This window comes from Rhipicephalus microplus, unplaced genomic scaffold (assembly GCF_043290135.1).
Source record: "Rhipicephalus microplus isolate Deutch F79 unplaced genomic scaffold, USDA_Rmic scaffold_13, whole genome shotgun sequence".
Lineage (NCBI taxonomy): Eukaryota > Metazoa > Arthropoda > Arachnida > Ixodida > Ixodidae > Rhipicephalus > Rhipicephalus microplus.
In genome coordinates, this window is record NW_027464586.1 from 22762867 (window position 1) to 22780279 (window position 17413).

The following is a 17413-nucleotide window of genomic DNA, read 5'->3' on the forward strand; positions in this document are numbered from 1 at the left end:
CAAACTAAAGCTAGCAACCCCATCCGTTAAGCTGCTTGCATAGTTGACCTACTTAAGGCCAACGGTAGAATGCGTCAGTGCAGTGTGGGACCCCTTCCAGTCGGGGTTAACAAATCGAATTGAAAAAATACAGAGAAAAGCCACAAGGCTAGTTTTATCGCGGTATTCACGAAGTGACTCCGTTTTTCAAATGCTTCGGTTGCTTGAATTGTCTACGCTGGGTCATAGCCGGAAAGTCGCTTGTCTTCAATTTCTTTTTTTTTTGTTATCAAAAGGACACCTTATAATTGGAACTAAACCCTATCTTGTTCCCAGACCTTCCAACAATGTCAGATCATGCAATCAGTTTGTGTATTCGGTTTTTAAATGCAATCTTCATGTGTACGCGGATTCCTTTTCTCCACGAACGATACAAGAATGGAATCAGTTGCCAGTACTGGTACTGTTTTGTAAGAACATAGAAAGCTTTGAAAAGTGCATTAAAAATATGTCGTGAACATTGAGTGTTTCTATGGTATTGCACATATAGTGCCATATTGTTGGAAAATACATCGCGTAGTTACTTCATACTGTATACTAAACCACCATCACAATATATGTATGTACGTTTATTTTACCAGCGTTTAAACATTTTTTTCCTTTTTGTATTTAAAAAATATTGTCTTCCATACAATACATAGTATTTCTTTTTGTTTTATTTTTATTGTACCCACCCTCTTGCGGCCATTTCGGCCAATAGTATTTGGAAACAAAATAAAAAAATAAGAATAAAATACCGCAGTTCCTTTCATCGTAAGGCAAACCGCTTATCCGCTTGCTTCTTGGTGAAATTTTGTAGCTTTATTTTTTTTCGTCTGAGCAAGCTTCGGGGAATTGGGTTGCTTTAATCAGATGTGTTCTTGAGAGCTGCCTGTTTAACGCGAAAGCAATATCTCGTCTCACCGAAATTTTGGCGTCGGCGTCATTTGTGGTGAGCAAAAAATCATCATTTTATGCGTGGCCAAAATATCGAGGTTGAAGGAAATAAAATAAGTGATAAATCTTCTGGAAGAGAATGGAGGCCGAACTAGTGTCGTTTGGGTCCGAGTGGGGATCCCACCCGGGTCACTTGCTTGGTAAGCGGATGTTCTACCACACGGCCACGCTTATGCTTGTGAATTCAGTAAAAACAGCTTTCTCTGCTTCGAAATGCAGTGGAAGTAAGTTTCATGCTTTACAAACACACGCGTCCTGTATAATGCTTCACAACGCAACATGAAATATTGCAGTATTAAGGCGTGGTACAAGCGCCCATTGCCAGCAGGTGTCAGAACATGATTATCATAATAGTTTTTGTGGTTTCACGCCGCTCACCCAGTTCAAAAGGCACACACGCTACTGCGCCTATTCCCTTAAGGCCCCGCTGTGGGTGCATAGCAAGTTCGGAAACGTTTCGCACACTACGTGTTTCAAGTTCATGCCGGTCTACTGATAGAGAGAAAACGCGAGCGCGTGGCCTGCGCTGGGCGGTGTCTGCCGACAGTACCCTCAGCCTACAGCTAAGGAAAACACGTTTGCTTCGGGTGTCAGCTACTGCCAGACACGATAACGAAGCACGGCTAGATTGCACTCCCTCACTGTTCGTGCAACTAGCGATGTTGTACGATGCCTGTAGCCTGTGGCCTGCTTGCGTACGACGTTCGATTTGTCGGCAGCTGACGACGCCATAAGATGAAGAACCAATTTAGAGAAGGAAATTGTACCCTTGACAACAGTACGCAAGATAAGCAGCGGTAGCACAAGGAACTGCACAGGGCACCCAAGAGAATGCGCTGCGTCACCAGAAAACAAGATTAGTTTTTTTTGTGTTTTTAGATAGAAAATAAACGGAATGGTCGCCCTTTCTATTTCTTACCGGCTGCGTATGCGGCTACGTGGTTGCCTCGACTGGTTCTTTATTCTATGGCTTTCCTTTTTCAGCAGAAGTGAACTAAAGAGACCGGGACTCATGCAGGGCTACGAGTGTCTTGTTTGAAGCGCGTAGTTATGCCCAGGAGCAAATAAAAACGCCCTTCGGAACACAGTACCTGTGCGTACAAAAATTACAAGAAATCCAAAAGCAATCATTGGCAGCTGGCACCAGTAAGAACAATACATGAGTGAGTACGGGGAAGAATATTTTTTTTTATTGACAGGAAACCAGCAGTCATGTTTGAATGAAGAAAAACTGAATTGAAATAGATCTATCGTACTAGTACCATTACCAAGCGTTCGCTAACGACATGCCTTCGTTTTCAGAGGCAAAGAGAACAGAATAGGCGTGTCTTGTTTGTAGGAACTATCCTTACAAAACAGTCGTAAAAATCAGATTTAGGTGGTCCAGAGTCTAGAGATCCAAGTTACAGCTGCTGCTTTCACCGAGCACGGCTGAACACCCTAATTTTTTTACAGTGAAAGCTTTTATGAGATCAGAAGACGGGTCACGCGCGGCGCCGTTGCTCTCCACTGCCATTAACGCTGCCATCCCCGCGGCTGACCGTAACTAGTATCAAACGAAAGAAAACTGGGCAAATTCCAGCCCGGGTCCACTGCGTGCCCGCACAGTATGCTACCCCTGACCCATGGCAGTGCTTTGAACTCAGTAAATGAAAACAGCAATGACGGAATTCGAACCCGTGTCCGCTGCTTGCCAGCCTGGTACTCTACTACTGAGCCACTGCAGTGATCGGAACTCGTTTTTTAACTAGCCTTAGGGAGGCTTGATGTCGGGAAAGGATCGCGTTAGTATGAGTAATAAAACATTATAGAACATCAAACGAACAGCCAGGTGTCACACCATGCGAATTGCGTAACGGGTGGGTCGTCCAACACTCTAACCTACTACAAAAGCTTGGCTTGATCATCTCTTAACTGTCGCGTATACCCCCTGCTGCTATATATTTGTCATCATTGTCAGCCACTGCATAAAAATAGTTGCACAAAGTTTCCAACAAATGTGTAGCGGATACCACGCTTCTCCAAAGAATGATGAAGGATAGTATAGTGAATGCTGGCCTACTACACAAAATTTATGAATATTTATGGCGCAGTGGGGACGCAGCGGTGTGCTTGTAGCATCAAAATAGTGTTTAGAAAGGCTCTGACAGGCCACTTCTATAGCTTTCGCTGTGACTGTGCTGCATGTTCTAGCAGGCCTGGCATTTTTTTTTCTTGCATTACGACATAGTGCGGTCAAGCAGAGGACACAAGGAGGTGGATTTTTCGCAAGAAAACCGCTGTTTAGGTTATGCCAGGAGAAGCACAAACATTCGAACACGCGTGATCAGGGAAAATGTACAGCGTCAAATGAAACCCGAACAGCGGCAAGCCTTTGCGATAGTGTAGTGCGTACCATCCAATTATCACGATTGACAGGTGCGCCCACCCTGGTCGGCAGCTTTCTGCATATATGCGTACCTGTTCGTAGTGATAAGTGGATGGCGTGCACTATAGCATCACGAAGGCTTGCCGCTGTCCAGGTTTTATTTGACGCTTATAGTACGTAGTACAGAATAACACAACACTGACGGCGGTAACACGGCCTGAGAGTCAAATCACCGACAAAAATATGTGCGCACTGGCAGAAAATATCTACTTGTCATTGCTGTGTTACTTGCACAAATCGATGCTTTTACCAGTAAGGCAGTTCCCGCGGCACGATACAGCAGTACAGCGACTTGCAGAAGCGAATAACAAAATGCTAGAAAGAAAGCGGAACGCCTAGGACTACGCCTACCGTCGGATGAAAACTAACTGCGCATACGCGCTCAGCGGCCCGCTACTCCCGTCGAACAGCAGCAGCGCACGTTTTCACTTCCTTACCGTCACCGATAAGAGAATACATTGTAAAACTCAAATGGCACCACGATCGCTAAACAAATTTAGTGCTCAGAAGTACTACGCCCAAGGCTAAAATAAAATGTTACCCTGCAATTATGTAGAAAAGAGCACTTTTTTTGCGAAAATGGTGGCTCTATTTGCTTCAAATTTTCAGCTTACTATGGCGCCTTCAGCGGGTCTTTTCGCGTCCCCGAGGACAGATTTCAACAGTCACAATGTTTCTTCTTTAGCAATAGGTGTATAAACCTGAGGAGGGTGGGGCAAAGGGGGCGCAAGCCTTCTACTGAAAAAATTTGCCCCCGTATCTACATCTAATCTGCAAATGTCGTCGAAAGACGATAGTCCTGCGTGTGAAGAGAGTGAACAAAACATTTATTTAATGTTCTGCGCAAGGAAATTGGTGAATAGTATTCTGAAAGCGCTGCGTTAGGGTGCCTCGAGCGTGCTGCGGAGGCGAACGAGCGCATCAAGTCACGTCACACGTGAGACATAAACGCCACCTGACAGTTTTTTTTTTTTTTTTGAAAACGAAGCTCGTGGCTCTGAGACGGGTCTGCGCACCCGTCTAAGAGGTAACAAGGTGTAGAACGCAAGGCGATGGGTACGTGCCACGAACGTCTCGTCTTAGCAAAGCGTTGGAAACGCTCGCCTTTTCGTGCAAGCGTTGCATGGTGAGCGCAGCGTGATAAGTGTTACGGTTTTTAAAGTTACCTATGTATGCCTTTTCTAGTAAAAGACGCACATGCAGAATAGATACGTGCTGTTATGGGGCCCCAGACATGCGCAATATTTGCTTTTTAGTTGACAATTGCTCAAGTATGAACGCTAAACCTTAAGCAACATTGGTGGGCGCTGCGGATGGGGTTGGCTGTTTCAAGTGCTCGATGCCGTTAAGAGTAGATTAACAGACAACCATACAGACAGGTAGACAGACCAAACTTTTTACGTTGAAGGTCTCCAAGAAAGACTATCGTCTTTGAAATACTATAGTCTTTAAAAGACTATCGTCTTTAAATGTTAAAGAAGCTTAGCCCCCCACTTTCGACAGTGGTCACCGTCGGCTGCACGCTGGAAAAAGCAACTAAGGTGAAATATTTCTTCCGCTATTGTAATTACTCAAAGATATTGTTACAAGGAAATGAAAATATTCCAAGAGTATGTTAATATATAGTGAGAATCTTCTAACATTTCAGCAGTGACAATTTTCTCTGAAGGCTCTTTGTGACACTTTCCGCCCTGTTCTGTAACACTGCAAAGTAAGCTAGCGCTGAACAGGGGCCCTATAATATTACTTCTTCATGTTTGTATTCTGCTGCGACTGGACGACGCAGTTATGAATGAACACGAACAAGTTTTTTATGAAGTGGTCAAAGCATTTGCTCTTTCAGGAAAATTATTTTCTTTCATCCAAAAGGATTGACGTCACCGCTGCTCTGTCGAAGCTGCTGTAAGCCGATGATTGTGACGAATCTTTCTAAATGACTTAGTTTTGCCGTTCTGAAAGCCTTAAAAAAGGTTTCTGTTTTAGTCTCCGATAAATCTGATCAACCTTGCTGCTGGGAACATGGAGCGATGACAGCAGCTTGCAAAGTGGCGGTGAATGAAGCCGTGGTCTCTAGATCAGTGGGAAGCTAAGGTTGTAAGCTTGCCCCGTAAATTAACCCCCCCCCCCCCCGGACCAGACAGAAGGTGAAGGACCAAGTTTTTTTTCCCAAAGAAGGCTTCATCAAGAGTCGGGCTAGTGGGTTTACATTAAACTTGAAATATTTTTACAGCTAAAAATACCACTCACACAGCAAAGAAGCACAGCCGTGCAGCGCTGCTTAGTTCTATCTCGTCTTCTTTTTCTCAACAAGGATGAGCTCACAGAGATGCATACGCGCACAAACTGCTAAGAGGCTTTATGCTGCAAGTAAAAACATTTTATTATACTCATGTGAGTCCAATTAGCTAGCTACTATAAGGAGCCGCTGCTAATGGTATCGGTGGTATGCCACCTGAAATACATTTAGAGGGAAATACCCTAGAGTTATTTGAAAATATTTTTGGTATTGTTAAGCACGTGAATGCGCTACTTAATTTACATGCGCTGTAAAAATCAGCACGACATTTCACAAATTCGGCATGTAATGTAACCAGCCGGTAATTTTATGGTACACAGAAAATTTTAAATGGCAAATAAACACTGGCCAACAATATACCGTAGTGAAAATAGTTGACTATCTTATTATCTACGCGGTCGTGCACAAGTGATTATGACGTGATGAATCATTTTTGCGTCATCTGTTGACTCGCGTAACGAGCTAGTGCTGCGGGAATAACCCAGAATGTTTAGAACAAACATATACACCTAACAATCATTTTGAAAGGAAGCAACGAGGGATAGTCCAACGTTTTAAACTTATAATTGTCCATAGTTTTTATTTCAAAGAAAAAGCTTCTTTACGCCATTTCTATTGGCATAGTTATGCTGGTGCTTGGGCACCCTTCAATAAATGATGTTAATACAAACACGATGAGTGTAAACAATGCACTACGTCCCTAAAACCACAAACTATAATAAAATGTTTTAAAAGATGATAATTAGGATAATGTAACATTAGTAATAATGTACATGTTTGCACGCACCAAAACACTGGGCTATTAGCAAACAAGGTAAACTATGATCTACACAAGACAGAAGGTGTATTAGTTATCTTTCAGAAGTATAGGATCGATCAATCATTGAAAAAAAAAAAACATGTTTGATCCCTCCGCCATAGGAATCAGTATAGCACGAAAGTAAAACGTGCTTTTACAGAGAAAAGTCGATGTTTACTGTGCATTGATAAGGGAGGGTTTGCCGAATGTATGCTTTGCTATTTGAAAGCTATAGCACCATTCAAAGTGGATGTACACTCAATGACGCTTGGTACATCTCCATCCTGACGGCAAATATTCATGACTATTTTATGAAACAAACCATTGTGATTTATGTAGATGATAACCACAAAATCACACTTAGAGAAAGAGGCGTGATAGCAAGATGAGCGTCGCATCTAGTGGTTATGGGGCTCGATTGCCAACCTGAAGATCGCGGGATCGAATTCCGCCTGCGTCGGCTGCGTTTTCGATGGAGGAAAAATGCTGTAGGCCCTCTAGCTCAGAATCCTGTGCGCGGTAAATAACCCTAGGAAGTCGAAATGTCCGGATCCCTCCACCACTGCGTCTTTTATCATCATATGGTGGATTTGGGACGTTATACCGTACATATTATAACTATTATTTCGTTGCACGCAGAACATGGGCTAAGGGCACTGTACCTCAGCCTGTTTAAGTATGATTGAACTTTGTGGTATTTACGAAAATGAAAGAAATGTCGTCTTAGCCGTGTAGCCAGCTGCGGTGTTTTTCGGGGCACTCGCAAGTGAGGAACACGCTATTAGATTCACGTGAAGTAGGCGCGTGTCGCAGGGCAATTTTTGGTTTCGATGGACGCTATGAGGAATACCAACGCTTGGGTTAAGGCCGCCACCTCACGGTACGTTAGAGCAGTGACACAATCACACTTGTAATAAAAACGTGCCGAATGGGCCAGACGTGCAATAATATAGGCGTTGCAGTGATAATTGTGAGGGCCATGTAATGATGAATTACTTTACCGCTCTAAGAGGGCGACAATATCCCCGCTCACAAGAACACTCTTAGAGAAAAAATTGACATACACAAAGCGCGCTTGTATAGCAGTTACTCTGTAGCCGTTATGCAGCGGATATTGTGCTTGGCAGTTGTGGCGGCGGGTTGCGAGGTCATCGATTCGATGCCCCTTGTCAGCATTTTTCGTTTATCATGTGATTGCGTACATTTTTCAACATCATTTCCGTGACAAAAATACGTCACTGAAGCCTTAGTGGACCCGCACACAATAGTTTCGCGTTGAAATTCGGCAGATAATCCTTGAACTAAGGATCCCCATTGCAAAAACAGCGTGATGCCAGTAGGTTTTTCGGCACTGGTATATGCTGGAGACACTGGTACACGCTTGTAATCACTGGCACTTCGCTGGGCGCACTGGTAACAAGCTGTGTCGCACTGGTAGGGGCGCTGGCTCAACCGCTGTGATGCTGGTGCGCACTGCGAAGCGCTGGAAGCGCTGTAATTTTCACTGGCAAGCGCTGGTGAATACTGGAGCACGCACTGTTTCTACCAGCGCAGCTGGAGCGTGCATGTAATTGTAGCGTGTGCCGTGGTTTGTTTCGGTGTCATTGAATATAAAACGCTTGATTCAACGGCAGGGAGAGGTGCTACCCTAACAGATACCAAGCATACGTAACTTTTGCGGCGCACGCACGTACGTATCGCAACAACTATAATGCACCTTTTTGGCATAATTGATTGATATGTGGGGTTTAACGTCCCAAAACCACTACATGATTATGAGAGACGCCGTAGTGGAGGGCTCCGGAAATTTAGACCACCTGGGGTTCTTAAACGTGCACCCAAATCTGAGCACACGGGCCTACAACATTTCCGCCTCCATCGGAAATGCAGCCGCCGCAGCCCCTTTTTTTGCATATGCCCCCACGTAAACCAGCCATATTTGCACCATCCGTGTATTGCTGTAACGATTCCAAGTTGCAGTGTTTGCAAGCCTGGAGCTACACGCACTCCCAACAGACACAGGAAATTGTTTTTGCCACAAAGTTGAGGAAACATAAATGAGCAATCTCGATCGCTTGCAAGGCTTCCCTGCGGAGGCGAGAAAAAAAAACTGATGTTCGATTCCACCACACCATATAAATGTATGTCTGGTCATGCTTATCCTTCTACTTACTTCGGGTAAGAGTTATAAATGTTCCGAAGCTCAAATGCAGAATCTTCAGCCATACGAACTCAACGCATCGAAACCGGTCTTACCCAGTGCCCGGCCCAGCCAGCAATAAACCTGTCGTGCCAGCCGCGCTGGTATATATTTATACCGGCGCTTGTTTCATCGTGTACACACAACCTTAAGGTGTGAGAATAATTGTAAAGTATACTTCAGACATCCATGAACCTAAATCAACTATTTTGTCTTGTGTCGACGTTCGCACAAGGAGCGCTGACGATCGAACATCGCGCTTTCAGCTACGCAGGCACCGAAAGCTGCCGGCCGCACAGCCGGTAATTCTCCGACTGATATTTAACAACACGGAATTTTCAGTTGGTAATTTCGTACGCCTTCGTGAACTGACTCCCTTGCATACGTTTTCAGCAGATTGCATTGGTATTTCGTTGGGTGTTTTTTTTAATTGTGGGTATTGATATAACTGCATATACCTGTACACTGGCACGCCCGCTGTATACTGCCAGAGAGGCCAGAAAAACGGCTGGCGCTCGCCATCGCCACTCCGTAAATGCATTTCTGGCGTTGATTTACCTTCCACTTACTTCAGGTACAGTTTAGGTAATAGTTAGAAATATTGCGAAGCTCAAATGCAGAAACTTCAAGCATCGCACCTCAGCTGCTTCGAAAGCAGCCTTAATGGCGTTTCACATTACATAAAAAGTAGCGATTTTCAGTGCGCGAATTCGCTCGCTGCGAAAAAAGGCCAGTTCGCTCACACCATGCACGGTGGTCCGCGGCGAGCTTCCAACATGTTTGAAATTTTCACTCTGGTCGCAGCGGCGACAGCAATTTTTGGTAGGTACCCCTCGAAATAGGGGCGGGCCGGCTAAACTGTCGAAATAGTGTCGACGTGTTTGTTTTAGTTGTGCATTTTTAAACTAATTTAGATTAAAAAGTGTTCCTAAACGTCGAAACACGGGCCAATCGTACCGTTTATAGAAACTTATGATATAATAATGCACACATCATTACATTACGTTCGAAAAATTCTGCAGTGTCTGCCACAAAGAAGGGTGGCAAGAATTTGCCGCTTCAGTCGCAGAGCGAAAATCACGGGTTGTTCGCGGTCCATGTGAAACGAAACCGCCATTAGCGGCAGTTGCGAATGATGCGAACAGAATGATTTTTTTCGCTGCAATCACGACATGTGGAACAGCCTTTACCCAGTGCCCCGTCCCAGAGAGGCCTATCGTGCCGCCCGAGTTGGTGTATCTGCTGCCGATGCTTTTTACTTTAGGTAGCCACAATTCTAAAGCGTAAGAATAACTGTAAAGTATACTTTAGACATCCCTCAGCCTAAATCAACTGTTTATTCGCGTGTGTGGTGCCCGCACAAGGAGCGGCGACGATCTATGTGTCGTGCTTTCAGCAACGTAGGCTGTCATCGAAAGCTCCCTTCTCAGCGCATGAGCCGGTACTTCTCTGACTCTCATGTAAGAACACGAAATTTTGAGTTGGTAATTTGGTACGCGTTAGTGGACTAACATACCAGCATACTTGTTCAGTGGATTACATTAGTCATTTCTGTATCGTTCATGTTGAATGCAAGAATCAACGAACTTATTCAGGAAACACCCCTAGTATATATACAAGCCGATGTCACAGGCACGTGCTAGCTAATCTTCACAGTCTGTCACTGGAGCTGCTACATGCGACGCATGCGTAGCATACACGATACACCTCCCTTTCTTCAACAGTTTCTTAACACCGAGATACACAATCAACTTGATAGAAGTTGTCGTCGTACCGCTAGGTTTACGTGCAGTCCCGTTGATGTAGGCACTTCCGGCTGGTCGTCGTCGTCGCTTTTCGGGTCGCTGCTGTCGAGGTCATTGCGCCAAAACGGTTCACGCGTCGGAATCAGGTGTCTCCGGTTTTGACGGGGCACTTTGTCGTCTTCAGTAACGACGCGATATGACCTCGGCAATATAGGTTCCATGACCTGTGCTTTGCGGTTTCACGCTTTATCTCGTATCGTCACCACTTCTTTTCTGAGCACTGGAGGTCCTTACCGCTGTCGAGTTGCCTGCGCTTAAATACGGAGCATTTAGTTTGAGGGCTGAAGTCGGGAAGCCTTGTTCGTAGCCTCCTGCCTTAGAGCAGCTCGCCCGGAGAACGGCCGTCTTCCAGCGGTGTAGATCGGTAGCTGAGCATGCCCAGCCAGAAGTCGTCGCGATTCTCTTGCGTCTTTCGCATAATCTGTTTAACTATTTGTACTCATTTTCCCGCTAATCCATTGGACTGCGGAAAGGCAGGACTGGATTTCACGTGCCAGAAGTCGTTCCTGGATGCAAAGGTAGCAAACTCATGAGACGCGAACTGAGGGCCATCGTCACTGCCTACCTCAACGGGGATTCCATATCACGCAAAAATACAGCTTAATTTAGCAATGACCGTGCGAGATGTGGTATTGCTTAGTTTTTCAACCTCCGGAAAGTTTACTGTGCATCGAACACACACAAGTATGAGCATCCACTATGCTGAAAAATATCAAAGCCAACTCTGTACCAAGCGTGATCCGGCGTGGGTCTACGCATCAGATGCTCGCTTGGTTGCCTATATGCGTACCTTCGGCATACGGTGCAGCTTTTTTAACATGTTTCAATGTCTGCATTGAGTCCGGGCCAGAAAACGAGCCGTCGGGCTCGTGCCTTGCATTTTTTAACGCCCAAATGCCCTTCGTGTATGCGCTTAAGTATTTCTTCCCTCATACATTTTGAGACAACTACTTTGGTACCTTTTCACACCACTACTTCTATCAGAGAAAGCTCAGCAGCGAAAGGTTTCCTGCAGCCATTAAGATTGCCACTGCCGTTGATGTAGCGAATCACTTGTTTCAAGTCCGGGTCTCTTGCAGTTGTGGCAACTATACGATCCAAGGTTTTTCTGCTTACCCGATCTGAGACAGCACCAACTGCGTGAACTTCTATTTCTTCGGTTGAGCCACTGGTGTCCTGGCGTTGGTTGATGGGCGGCGACCTTGAGAGCATGTCGGCCAGCAGCAGTTCTTTCCCTGGTATAAATTCAAGCACATAGTCGTAGTTCATGAAGTGTAGGAAAACCCGCTGAAGGCTTGGCGGCATAGCACCGATTCCTTTAGATGCAATGGCTAACAGTGGACGGTCGTCTGTCTCTACAACTATCTTGCGCCCGTAGTCAAAAGTGACTAAATTTCTCTTACCCGAATGTTATGCCCATCACCTCTTTTTCAATTTGCGAGTACCTTTGCTCAGTTTCATTCATCACACCTGATGCATACGCAACAGGCCGCCAACTGTCACCGTACCGCTGTAGAAGTGCGGCGCCCAGTCCTTGTTTAGAAGCATCAGCAGAAATTTTTGTTTCTCGGGCAGCATCGAAAACGATCAACAAGGGTGCGCTGCTTAGCCATGTGCAAATAGCTGACCATTTGTTCGCGTGATTTTCGGACCTTTCAAACTTCGTCTCTTTTCTGATGAGGCTGCGCAAGAGACAGTGGGATTGGGCGTGTGTGTATAACATCATAAACGTTACTTACCAGCGCAAACGACAGGGCAGGAGGGGACAGGAGAAGAGACGAGACAGAGCGCTGATTTGCGCAAGAGTTTGGTCTTTTCTGCCAAATGCGGAATGTAATTCCCAAAGTAGTTCGCGACGCCCAACATCCTGTGGACAGCAGCTTTGTCCGATAGCTGCGGTATTTTGGCTAGGGACACACTCAGTGTCGCATTCGGCCTTATCCCATCTTGGCTGATGACGTCACCCAAAAACTCAACTTCAGTTAGCCCGAACCTGCATTTGTTCGCGTTAAATGTCAAACCAGCATTTCCCTCAAGTTGCAATGCATTTCGAAGGCGCGTGTCATGTTCTTCTTTAGTAGACCCCCAGACAAGGATATCATCTACATACACCGGCACCCCAGGAGCCCTGTCAAAAACATCGCTCAGTGTTTCTTGAAACACTTCCGGAGCCGACGCGCTCCCTAAAGGCAGCCTCAAAAAGCGGTAATGGCCGAAAGGTGTACCAAATGTTGAAGTTTTTGATGTGGTTTCATCCAATGGAATTTGTTAGAATCCCGAATGAGCATCGAGGCGGAAAAATATTTAGCGCCAGTGAGCTTGGTCTCAATATCTTCATGTTTAGGCATCTGATAGTGTTTGCGCTTCAGGCACGCATTGATATGCTTACGATCAATGCATACCCGTGGTAAGCTGTCCTTTTTACTTATGATCACAAGCGGGCTTATTTAGTCCGTTGGTTCCGTCACTCTCGTGATAATGCCACGCCGTTCCATGTGGTCGAGTTCCTCCCGTAGCGGTTCTTGCATTGTCAAGGGCACGCGTCATGCTGGCTGGACTACAGACACCAATCCAGTACGTGGTACCATCCCATACTGCCGTTTTACACAGCCATGCAGTTCCATGGAAAAGGTGAGGAAATTCCTGCAATACTTCGTAAGCGCCGACGTCGACAGCATCCACCGTTCTCGTTACCAGTCCCAGCGCCTCGCTAGCACGCAGTCCGTGTATTGCCTAGTTACCTTTCTTCACTATGTAGAAGACGAAGTGACCAGACCGATTCTTAATGGTCAGCTGCAAGGTCGCAACACCGAAGTGTTTGATATAGCGTTACCACTATAGGATCATAGAGTGGAGCTGCTTGGCTTCAAGCTGTGCCTACATTTGCACTTTCGATAGACCGAGTATGGCAGCAAATTCGCTTGGGAGCCTGTGTCTACTTTCAAGAATGCATCTTGGTCGGCCACTTTAGCATTTATTATACAGTCCGTCGAACTTCGCATGCTGCAAGCTTTTACGTCAAGGATGTCGAAGGTGTCCGGGTCATTGGCGACTTCACCTACAGTAGGCCCTTTCTTGCAACACGCTGCAAAGTGAGTTGCGCCTTCGCAGACAAAACACGTCTTTCCAAACGCCAGGCGCCTGCTTATTTCATGCGACCGGTTGCATTCCGTGCACTTGAACAGGCGTTTTTTTTACCAACGAGACATGTTTCTCGGCCTCAGCCCACGTCTCGTTCTGTTGACTTGCCAGTTCCGCGGCTTTGCAAATTTTTTCCGTCTTAGCCAACGTAAGGTTTTTTTCACTTTCAGGAGCTTCTCCCGCAACTTTGGGTGACTTATACTGAACACCACCTGGTCGCGTATCATTGACTCGGCCAACTCACCAAAGTTGCAGCTTCGGGACAGTTTTCGCAGATAACGCAGGGAATTCTCTATAGGCTCGGCTTCGTCCCGGGTTCTTGACCGGAATATGTACCTTCATAGACTTCATTTACTTGTTCCTGACAGTATTCCTTAAACTTCCGCACGACCGTCGCGTAGTAATCCTTGCTTTCTGTTTCCAGAAAAAGTGAAGTTGGTAAACACTTCGAGTGCATCTTCGCCGGCCACACTAAGCAGCAGCACAGCCTTCACAGCTTCTGACCTTGGCTCTTTCGCTGATGCTGTTGCTTGAAGAAACAGCTCGAACTTCTGGCAGAACAAGTCCCGATTCTTCGTAATGTTGCCGGAAAGTTGCAGGTGCTGCGGTGGCTTAACTAGTTGTTCCAATGCCTCGAATACGTACTCCAACAACAACCTGTCGTACTCATCGAGCCATCCCACTTCTGACATCATGTATCATTCAGATTGTATGCAAGAATAAACGACCTTTATTCAGGTAACACCCCTAGTATATATACAAGTCGATATCACAGGCACATGCTGGCTAATCTTTGCTGTCTGTCACTGGAGCTGCTACATGCGACGCATGCGTAGCATACACGATACAATTTTTTCGGCAGTTTCGTAGTTGCAGGTATCGATATAACTGCAAACATGTAATCTGGCACGCCGGATGTGTACTGCTACGTCGTCGCTCGCGCGAAAAAAGAAAATGGCAAGATTCTGTTTGGCGTTGCATAAGCCGTTGCCAGACTGAGGTCAGTGTTGCGAGACTGCCACCAAATTTGGTATAGAATTGCGCTCCTGTAGTTGTGGCTTCCTCGCGAAAGTTTGGTGTCGTCCGCTGTGCATTTTGCGAGTGCATGAGTGATGCTGGCCGTTTTATTTAACGGAATGAACCGTGCCTTGCAGACGTTGAGGCGCGTTCTCTTGGTGTGTGCGCTGCTGTGGAATTAAGAGATCGTGTCTCAGCAATAGGGAATCAACGACGCGTCGTCCGCCGAGCATTTCACGAGTGCGCTGACCTTGTCTGCGAGTGTGTGTGCGACGTAAGTAACGCAATTAACCGCGCGTTCTCTTGCTGTGTGCGCAGCTGTGCAATTAAGAGAGCGAGTGTCAGTATTAGGGACGACGGGAAAAACTGAATAGAGTCGCAGCAGGCAGTGCGCTGCCCCCCCCCCCCCCGCCCTTCTTTTTTTTTTTCACAGCTTATCGTGCCGCGTCGACCACATGCCACGACGGGGATGCTACGCTTCTCCTAGCTGTGTCAGCACAACACATATCGTTCGGACTCGTGTACATGTGACGAATAAACGTCCCAAGGCTGGCTAATTGGGGTATGTCGGATATGCTACAGCTATATACGCCTGGAAGGCTGCTTTATCGACGCAGTTGGAGCGAATTAAGCGCGACTCGCGCGTACCTGTAAATAGGAACCCTCGACCAGCCACCGTCGGTTGCAGGGCCCCACCCGCAATAAGCACAAACGACCGAAATTTCAAAAAATGAAGGCTTATGCGGAGTTCTATTTACAGGTACGCGCGAGTCACGCTTAATTCACTCCAACTGCGTCTATAAAGCAGCCTTGCAGGCGTATATAGGTGTAGCATATCTGACGTACTGCGATTAGCCAGCCTTGAGACGTTTATTCGTCACATGTACACGAGTCCGAATGACATGTCTTGTGCTGATAGAGCTAAGGGAAGCGTAGCGTCCCCGTCGTGGCACGCGGTCGACGCGGCACGATCAGCTGCGAAAAAAAAAGAAGGGGGGGGGGCAGTGCACCACCTGCTGCGACTCTATTGAGTTTTCCCTCTTGTCCCTAATACTAAGCCGTGATCTCTTAATTGCACAGCTGCGCACATAGCAAGAGAGCGGGCCCCGACTTTTGTAACGCGTAGTTCATTGCGTTAATTACGTCGCACACACACTCGCGAAAACGGTCATCGCACTCGCAAAATGCACGGTGGACGACGCGTCGTTGATTCCCTAACTCTGAGACACAATCTCCTAATTGAACAGCAGCGCACACAATAAGAAAACGAACCTCGACTTCTCGAACACTCGTTTTACGTTCATTTTGTTAACCAAAACGGCCAACGTAGCTCACGCAGTCGCAAAATGCACCACGGACGACACCAAATTCTCACGGAGAAGCCACAACTACAGGGGCAAACTTATTCACTAAATTTGGTTCAGTCTGGCAACAACCACCCCAAAGTCTGGCAACTGAATCATGCAACGCCAAACAGAACCTGCCGAAAAAATACTCTATATTCACTCATGTGCGTGAATATCTAACAAACAAGACATGTAAATCATCTGTACTTCTTGACTAGTAGCAAGTGCTGGAACAGACTATCAAAGGGAAAAAAAAAAAAAACTATCGGCAGCAACAGCAGACAATCTGTGGCTGCTCCTTTAGTCAATTTGAGATTTTTAAGAGTTAAGATGTGGATTCTTCAAACAAACTTTGCGCTCTTGCTAATATCTGCACGTCATTCCGTGCCCGGAAGCCGTTCGTCACTGTCGAATCAAGACGCAATCGTTATTTGAAAAGGAATATCGCGTCAGTCTTGACACTTCTAAAAATGAAGTTTAATGGCGAGTTCTTTGGATAAATAATCGTTTTACAACCCCGCAAGCACATTCTTGCGTGGCGTAGTGAATAGCGTGCTCGGTTAGAGATCAGTATGTAGCGTGTTCAAATTCCGTCAAGTGGTGTTTTATTTTTTTTTTCAATTTTTAATTTTTTAATTTTGATTGTGAATGCGTGTTATTTTACTTATAGATTTATTTATTTATGGCGAATGGTCACCCCCCTTTTTATCTATATGAGGCCATTTTGTGCGAAGTACTGGGGCGCTGCCACTCTAGCGTCCCAGTACCTGCGTTGGGAGGCGCTGGTACCAGCGCCATACTGAGCCCATAATCAGGCATGGCGCTGAACGCCGGTACCCAGTGGCACTGGTTTTTGCAATAGGGATATTGTTACCATGCGAAGTTGTCAGCAAGTACCTGTCTACGCATTTTCTTTCAGACATGCAGTATTTATTTATTTATTTATTCAAAATACCTTTCAGGCCCACTGAAGGGCATTGAGAAAGGGGGGCATTAGTATACAAACGAAATAACAATAAAGGAGAAAAGCATATATATATATGTATATATATATATATATATATATATATATATATATATATTGTAACTAAGAGCGACGTGGCATCTGTGGGCCATGGGCTAGAAAGCGAAGAAGAAGCGGCAGAACAGAACAGCTTTCCCGACGATCGGGTGTTGTGTCTGTCTCGCTTACTACAATGGCGCAGCCGTTCAATGAACCTGTGTGCGGGAATGTGCGTGAACAAACCGTCCTACGGAGCGGACGCACTCTCCAGCAGCCCGCAGCTCCTGCTAGCGTGGCCGTGGCATTCGACCTGGCCACCGCGGGTACCGAAGCCAGCGCCCTGCCTGCAGGCGTCCTTGCCAAACCACAAGGTGACTCCCCTGACATGGCTTCGCAAACCACC

At 46.1% G+C, this 17413-nt stretch overlaps 1 protein-coding gene and 1 long non-coding RNA gene across 3 annotated transcripts in view; both read left to right on the forward strand.

Moving 5' to 3' along the window:
• Nucleotides 1-17413, forward strand: part of LOC119162992 (carboxypeptidase M-like) — a 1476599-nt gene that overhangs the window by 997965 nt on the left and 461221 nt on the right. The gene's annotated exons all lie outside the window — the stretch shown is intronic.
• On the forward strand, nt 12924-14386 carry LOC142783972 (uncharacterized). Its single transcript, XR_012888543.1, has 2 exons — nt 12924-13134; nt 14069-14386. It is a non-coding gene; the product is annotated as an uncharacterized LOC142783972 (long non-coding RNA).